The 9,025-nt window shown below is 35.4% G+C and overlaps 1 pseudogene across 1 annotated transcript; it reads left to right on the forward strand.

Annotated features, from left to right (window-relative positions):
• The first annotated feature begins 369 nt into the window (after window positions 1-369).
• On the forward strand, window positions 370-1,164 carry LOC308276498 (small ribosomal subunit protein eS1-like; annotated as a pseudogene). Its single transcript has one exon. The product of its transcript is annotated as a small ribosomal subunit protein eS1-like (transcript).
• Window positions 1,165-9,025: the final 7,861 nt, after the last annotated feature.

A 9,025-nucleotide genomic window follows, 5' to 3' on the forward strand; every position in this document is an offset into this window, starting at 1 on the left:
TTTTATGGATATCCTATTAGACAGTGAAATAAAAACCTTAGATAAATACCTGAGTCTCTGTGGGTCTTTGATCACACACACTTCAGCCTCAAGTGACTGCCCCTCACACATAGCCCTAGGCAACATGGAATTCAGTGCAGGCCCCACAGGATATTTCAGAGTCTTTTGCTTTACACTTGCGTCTTCCTTTGCTTGGAATGCCCTTTCCTCTTCCTTCAAAGTCACTCTTAGATTCCTTTCAAAGTCAATTTCAAATGTAACCTCTGCATGAAGACGTTTTTGACATCTGGTACTTAAATCAGATTGTCATCATTCAATAATTGATTCAACAAATATTTCAGCACCCCTTTTGGCTCTCCCAGCGGCACCATGGCAGTCGGCAAGAACAAGCGCCTTACTAAAGGCGGCAAGAAGGGAGCCAAGAAGAAAGTGGTTGATCCATTTTCTAAGAAAGACTGGTATGATGTGAAAGCCCCGGCCATGTTCAATATAAGAAATATTGGGAAAACACTAGTCACGAGGACTCAAGGAACTAAAATTTCATCTGATGGCCTCTAGGGTCGTGTGTTTGAAGTGAGCCTTGCTGATCTGCAGAATGATGAAGTCGCATTTAGGAAATTCAAGCTAATCACCGAGGACGTTCAGGGTAAAAACTGCCTGACTAACTTCCATGGCATGGGTCTTACATGGGACAAGATGTGTTCCATGGTCAAAAAATGGCAGACCATGATTGAAGCTCATGTTGATATCAAGACTACCGATGGTTATTTGTTGCGTCTCTTCTGTGTTGGTTTTACTAAAAAACGCAACAATCAGATACGGAAGACCTCTTATGCTCAGCACCAACAGGTCTGCCAAATCCGGAAGAAGATGATGGAAATCATGACCCGGGAGGTGCAGACAAATGACTTACAAGAAGTAGTCAATGAGTTGATTCCAGATAGCATTGGGAAGGACATAGAAAAGGCTTGCCAGTCTATTTATCCTCTTCATGACGTCTTCGTTAGAAAAGTAAAAATGCTGAAGAAACCCAAGTTTGAATTGGGAAAACTAATGGAGCTTCATGGTGAAGGTAGCAGTTCTGGAAAAGCTACTGGGGATGAGACAGGCGCTAAAGTCGAGCAAGCTGATGGATATAAACCACCAGTCCAAGAATCTGTTTAAAAGTCCAGATTTTTAATAGTGACAAATAAAAGGTCCTATTTGTGAAAAAATATATATATTTCAGCACCTACTGGGTGCCAAGTTTGTTCCACACTCTGGAAATAGAGCAGTGATCACATTAACTAAAAGCTCTCCTGGAGCTTACCTTCTAATAGAGAGGGAGGAGGAATAACACATAAGTAAAATACATAAGTCAAAGTAAATGTGGAGTATGGCAGAAAAATAATGCAGGCCAGGAACCTGTAATCCCAGTGCTTGAGTGGCTGAGACAGGAGTAGCACAGGTTCTAGGCCAGGCTCAGCAATTTAGCAAAACCCTGTTTCAAAAGAAAAAATAAAAAGGGCTATGTATATATCTTTGGATTCAATCCACAATGCCACAAAATAAAAATAAATAAAAATAAAAACAAAGCAAACTAGATGTCCAGGGTACCCAGTGGATGGAGCAGTCACTGTTGTTTGTTTGTTTGTTTGTTTGTTTGTTTGGTTTTTGTTGTTTTTTTTTGTCTCAGCTTCCCAAATGCTGGAATCACAAGCGTGTGCCACCACATTCGGCTATACTAACAGATTTCTAAAAGGGAGTCAAACCCACTGAGGCTTAAAGACTGTGGGAATTTTAACAGAAATGTTCAGGAAAAAGGAGTTTGGCCAGTTCTAGGGAAGAGAAGAATGAGTATTATCTTATATTTTTGAGATAATGGACTACAATTCTATCTTACAAAAATATAAAGAATAAAATAGGGGCTGTGAGCCAATCCCACAAGTGGTGAATAAGGAAATAAAGATAATAGATTTTGATTCGTTATATAAATGAAAATCATAAATAATGTGCATAAAATGTAATTTAACATTAATAAGTAAGCATCTGTTTTTTATTGTTAAGGTCAGGTAAGGGAAAAGATTTAATTGTAGTAAATATATCAAATTAGTGTTTTGAAAAACAGTATTTGAAATTTGGATGATGAGGAAATGAGACAATAAATCAGGGAAGGATTTAATATTCTACACCCTTACTGATTCACAAAACAATATTTATGTATGTATTAGTTTGCTATTGCTGCTATAACGAATTACTACAAATGTGGGGTTATAACAAAACAAATACATTGTCATATTTCTGTAGGTCCAATGTCTGACTCAGATCTCAGTGAGCAAAATACAGGTATGGGTAAGACAATATTTCATCCTGGAGGCACTAGCAGTCAAAATGTTCCCTTGACCTTTCCAGCCTCTAGAGGCTGGCTGAATTCATTGACTCAGCACTCCTTTTTCCAAAAGGGTACTAGCAGATTGAGTTCTTATACTTACTCTGACCTCGTCTTCTACCTCCCTCTTCAACTTTTAAGGGACATTGTATTTATACTAGTTCTGACCCCATTGATCCAGGATAATCCTTCATTTTAGGGCAATTTTATTAGCAGTCTTAATTCAAAAGCACTTGAATTCTCTTTTGCCAAATAAAGTAGGAATTAGGACATGAGTGTATTTGAAGAGGCATTATTCTGCCTATCATACTATAGTACAAGTATATAATTGAAAAGACATTTTAAGAAACTTGTGGCATTTATTGATGGACAAACTGCAAATAGAAAGCAATTATAAAATTTCAATATCAAACTTCATTGATATTAATAATTCAAAAGAGAATTGCATTAAGTCTATACAGTATCTGCACTAAAAATCTAGATGTTTTAAATTTCAGTATGCATCTTTGTTCATTCACTCTCCATACCATTGTAGATAATATCTTCAATGTTAATAAAACTTAACCAACATTTTCAATAACACTATTTGTGGATAACTTACTCTATCAAAAAAATTCAAAACACACGCATACACACACATGAGGCAGAAACACAGAGGGAGGAATTAGTGAATGGGTTAGAAATAATACATATTTAAATATGAACTGCTCTTTTCATGTACCCAGTTGTCAGAATCATTGAAAGCTAATACTGTTGGAGAGAATATGAATGATGGTTCTCTTATAATGGTAATAGCACTGTAAATTTAAGCATCCTTTCTTTAAAATAATTCAGCAATATAAACTTTTTAAATTTCTAGGGTTTTTATTTATTGGTTCATTGTAATTATACATCATCATGGGGTATAGAATGCTAGAGGCATGCATACACACATCACACATTTAGGCCTTCCTCAATTCCCTCCCCATTCCATTTCTAAAAATGTATCCTAAGGAATAAAACAGAAATAAATAAAAAGATATTTATCACAGGAGAAGTATAAAAGTAAAAGTTGGAAATGACTTAAATTATGATACATTCACATGATGGATGCTATGGTTTGGATTTGTATTGTCTCACAAAAGCTCATGTGTTGGCAATGCAACAATGTTCAGAGGTAAAATAATTGAATCATAAAGGCTCTAACTTTACCTGTGGATTAATTCATTTACTGGATTGATCATTTGAATGGATTTACAGGGTTGTAACTTAAGCAAGTGGGATATAACTAGAGTAAGTAGGACACTGGGTATATGGTCTTGGGAACCTCATCTGTCCCTGGTCTCCCCCCACACACTGCTGCCCACCACCTCCTCCTTCAGTCTAGCTTCCATGACCTGAGCAGTTTTCTTCTGCCAGACCCCACCACCATGAGTTTTCTACCTGGGAGCTGGCTGACCATGGACCAAACTTCTAAAACCATGAGTCAAATTTCCTCTAAGTTGTTTTAGTCAGGTATTTTAATCAGAGCAACACAAAGCTGGACTGCTAGAATGGAATTCTATAGAGTTATTAAATCAAGTTTCTAAAACTTTTAGTTATACATTAAATTATTATGACAAGTGAAAAGTGCTAATTATACATGTACTATGATTTCAACTACATGAAAATGCATATACATCGAAAAGGGCTGGAATGAAATACTATGTGTTAGCTTATTCAAAGTGCTATAATTATGAGTGATAACTATGTTTTCTTTATCCTTTTTTTCTAATTTTCAAATAAACTTGGAGAAATGTATACTTTTAGAAATAATTCAATGTGTTAAATTAGGTGTTTTTATTTTATACAAATCAAATATTATTATCTCCTTCTGGTGTTTTTCTTGCTCTCTGTCCCCAATCAAGTATGGGATAATTAATTAAAGTTAAGGCTTTGTTATAATTTTTTTAATTATGTGAAAAGAGATAACAGTTGTATGTATGCTCTTTTTTTTCCCCATTCCTTACCCCAATTCTTCAAACTACTATCTACAATCCAGTGCCATTTTGTATTCCTTATGTAAGTTTCAAACAGATTCTATTTTGTGTGAATTCCTCTATTTTATTCTCTAGCTAGACAATAGATAACCTTTTCAGGAAAAGACTGGAATTTTAATTTTAACTCTGCAAGCCATTCTCCTAACTTTCAGATCTGTTATTATAATATCCTATGATAGCCTGGAACATACAAAATTGATAGTATAGGTAAAAAATAAAAGGTAAGTAAATTTGTGCCTATTTTTCTATTTAAAAAAGTATAAAATAACAAGCCATGTCTTTTCTCTGTCAAGTTTAAGTGCTAAGAATAGAAAGCCAACATTCAAAATCACTTTAGTTAATTTGTTTTCCACATATTAAACTTAGGTATATTTGTTATTTTCAAACAGGAGATAAACAGAGTATACTATCAGACCTAGTCCAGAAGTCATTTTCTCCTGACCCACGTGGCTTTTGATAATCACTTTTCTCTCACTTTAAAAGAGAAGACATACTGTCTTTATTCATTTGAAATATCAACATGGTTTATTGTACTTAAGTATAAATGTCCATGGTGAGCATCAAAGAACAGTCTGAAATACTGGTATCTATGAGAAATCAAGGTACCTCAACACATGATAGGGCTTTGGGTCAATCTGTACTTTTATCATAGCCATTTCTACCCAGGGTTAAGGATAGAATTAAAGACAGGATAACTTGGCCTCTGTTGGAATGTTTTAAACAGATATAATATGAAGCAGGCTAACAGGAAAGAGGGCAATTTATGTTTGTCACTCCACACTGTCCCTTGCCTGTCAATTGACAATGCTCCTAAGCAGAGTCCTGTGAGAGCTCAGGCACAAAATACAGAAACTGCAGCTTCTGTGCTGAGTCCAAGTGACAGGTGCAGGTGAAGGCTCACTGTCTGACTTAGCCATCAAAATCACTTTTGTAAACCAGAAATAATGTGGTTATCATGGGAGAACATCCATTTCCCACAATGATTTTAAATTGAGATTGAAAAACCTAGACATTTTTGTGACAGAAAGTAAATCTACTTTGGCTGATTGGTTTGGCAATGAAAACATAAATTTCCCAATTAAATTGTAAAGCAAACATTTCTTATGAATGAAAAGAGTTATATTTACGGTTCAAAGTTTGGGTGTAGATGTATACAAAATATTTTGTAAGAAAAATGCTTTATCAAAAACAGCATAAGTGTATTAAATTTATTTTTTATTTTACAATTCTTTCTGAGTGTATTGTAAATAAGGTGCCTTAACAAGTAGAAAGAAGGGAATGACTGTCACTTGAAGAGCCATGAAGAACCCTTTGTGAGGCAGAGAAAGTTCATCTCTAGTGAATGTGTTAAACCTTTTTCAAGTCTGATGTTTTGGAATTCTTTGCTTCCCATGAAATAAAAAAAAAAACTATAAGCAAATTGGCAATATAAATATAATTTTAATAATATATCATTATATGATTTTTATCTATGACTGAAGAGAAGTATTGAAAATAGCATTCTATAAAAATGTTCTATTTCCATCTACTCATATATGTAAAAATATTTATCAGTGTTTCTAGCTATGAAAACAAAGAGTAGGAATAAAATTAAAGTAAGTTTGTCTTATTCTCATAATAAATAATACATGTAACCATTAATATATAACTTTTTATTTTTTTTAAATTTTTGTGGTGTTGCGGATGGAACCCGGGGCATTCTATCTCTGAGCTATACCTCCAGCCCTATTTTTTAATACTTTATTTTGAAACAGGGTCTCACTAAGTTGCAGAGGGCTTCACTAAGTAGCTGAGGCTTTCCTTGAACCAGGATCCTCCTGTCTCAGCCTCCCAAATATTGGGATTACAAGCATGCACCACCACACTTGGCTAATACATACCTTTTTAAAAACAAAAATACCTATAAATATTCAGTAGATTTTTTTTCAAAATCTGTATTTGCAAATCGATTTGCTCAATTATTGAGATGATAATTCTGACAAAAATTATAACACAGCTTCATGGCTATGAGATTTATGCACTTTAATTTACTATATTTTTGTTGCAAAAAATTAAAACAAGGCAATGATAATAGATTTTCTTTTTTTTTTTTTTTTTTTTTTTTTTTTTTGGTGGTACTGGAGTTCCTGGAAGCCCTTCTACCTCCGGGATACACTCCCACGGGCTACACTCCCAGACCTATTTTATATTTTTCATTTGGAAACAGGGTCTCCTAAGCCAGCGCGGCTGGCTCCGAACCAGCGCGATCCTCCTGTCTCCGCCTCCCAAGCGCGGGGATTACAAGCTTGTGCCACCATGCCCGGCGTAGATTTTCAAGTATTAAAATATATTACATTAGGCTAAATCCTCTAGAGAAAAAAGGATGGCAGTATGAGTCCAAGGATAAAAATGATCAGCAATTAACGCATTTTGTTCATATTTTTAATGGGTAATGGTGAGTTTTATACCACTGTGGTAATGAGATACCTTTTAAATTGCATAAAATGGATTTTTTAAGTTTTGCAGGCCTGGGGATGGAATCCAGGAGAATATGACCTCAGAGCTACACCCTCTGCCCTATTTTTTATTCTTTATCTTGAAACAGGGTCTAAGTTACGGAGGGCCTCACTAAGTAGCTGAGGCTATCCATGAATCAGGATCCTCAGGTCTCACCCTGGGATTACAATGCTCGTGCCACCACACTCAGCCATGAAATGCATTTTAAAAATTGGTGATATCGTTTTAGTTTACAGTGATAATATTTTCAACAAACTGGAAATTATATCCTTTAGAATTCTGTAAAACTTGAAGAGAATTTTTTGAACATCAGCTAGCAGCTTTATATTGTGGAAGAGTATCTTCACAGCTCACAGGAAAAAAAAAAATGACCACTCTAAAACTTTCTCCATCTTCCTCTTTTTGGATAAACAGAAGGGCAGTCACCTACAGAAGAAATCTAACCAGATTCTGTATTTAGGTCAAGATTTCTTCAGAGTGCTACAGTAAAGACTAAATAACATTTCCATTTTCAACCACAAGTTGGCTTTAACAAAAGCCAGAGAGCTATAAACCCAATTTTAAATGAAAGAGAAAACAAAACAAAACAAAAAAGATTTCCCTGCAAAGTACTAACTGGAAGTAGCTTAATAGCTGAAAGTTTGTTTATACCACATGCTTTACGAAATGCCTGCACAGACTAAATCAACCAGAATACAACAAGCACAATCCATTTGGCTGATGATATTCCCTCATGGTAAATCTGCATGGTTGGGAGATGTTAGTATAACTAAATTATCCAGAATGGCTGATTAATCTGGGGCCACTCTTATGCCCAGGTGTAAAGAATACAGGTGAAACACACAGGTGTGCATGGGCTCATCTGATCATATTGATAAAGGCAGAAGACTATTTTTACCTCATATAAATAACATGTTCTTTTTTCCTGTGACAGCAACTAAAATTAAATATCATTGAGAAAGTCCTTTATGCATTTAATTTTTCCTTTACTTTTTATTTAGGTCTACCATAAATTAATTGCACAAATCTTAAATGAAAAGCTTGAATAACTTTTGAGATGCTGTTCCTGTGAAATTCCATCCAGATAAGGGTGCAGAATAGCTGGGCATGTTGTCACACACCTGTAATCTCACTACTCAGGAGGCTGAGACAGGAGGATTGCAGGTTTGAGGCCGATGCACAGTAATTTAGCAAGAACTTGTTTTAATATAAAAAGGTCTGGGATATTGTTCAGTGGTAGAATGTCCCTGAGTTCAATCCCTAGTTCCAGAAGAATGAATGAATTACTGAATGAATGAATTACTGAATGAATGAACAAATGGTGTAGAATATCAGACTCAGAAATTTAGTGAGGATTTCCACAACTTAGTGATACTCTGTTTCAAAATAAAAAAATAAAATAGGGTTGGAAGTGTAGCTCAGAGATAGAATGCCTCTGGATGCAATCCCTAATATCACACACACACACACACACACACACACACACGCACACACACACAAAACACACACACACCAAAAAATTGGTGAACTTTAAAAGGTTAATCTCATACTTTCTGAAATTGCATGTAATCCTCTAGATTCAACAGTCTCCTCATAAAATTATATCCTTTATTTTGCCTCTGTTGCTAAGTGGAGTGGATTATTTGGAAAGATGGTAGCAATAATTCTATTTCAGTATGAATATTCCTTTGCAATGAGATTTTGCATTCAAGTGGAGTCTAATTCTTTGCCCCTTAGATCAGGGCATAGACCTATGATTTGTTCTGGCCAATTGAACATCAGAAAATATGATTAAAGTAGAGACTTCGGACGTTCTTTCCTCTAGGATTTGTCTACTCTTGCTGCAAGGAACTTTCTGACAGCATCATGTAAGTAAGCCCAGAAAAACCTCATTGAAGGATGCTAGACAATATGGGGAGAGATGGGAGCTAGCCCAGCTAAGGCCTCAGATGTATGACAGAGGCACTTCTGTACCAGAAGACCATTCTGGACCATTCAACCCAAGCCTGAGCCAGGCATGTGAGAAGAACTGCCCTTACAAGGTATAGAAGTTTGAGGGGAATTTTTTTAAGTGTAATGTTTGAAGCCACTAAATTTTTAGTTGGTTTGTTGCATAGCAAAAATTCACTGATAGACCTAGGAA

Source organism: Muscardinus avellanarius (assembly GCF_963383645.1).
Source record: "Muscardinus avellanarius genome assembly, chromosome: 1".
NCBI classification, from domain to species: domain Eukaryota; kingdom Metazoa; phylum Chordata; class Mammalia; order Rodentia; family Gliridae; genus Muscardinus; species Muscardinus avellanarius.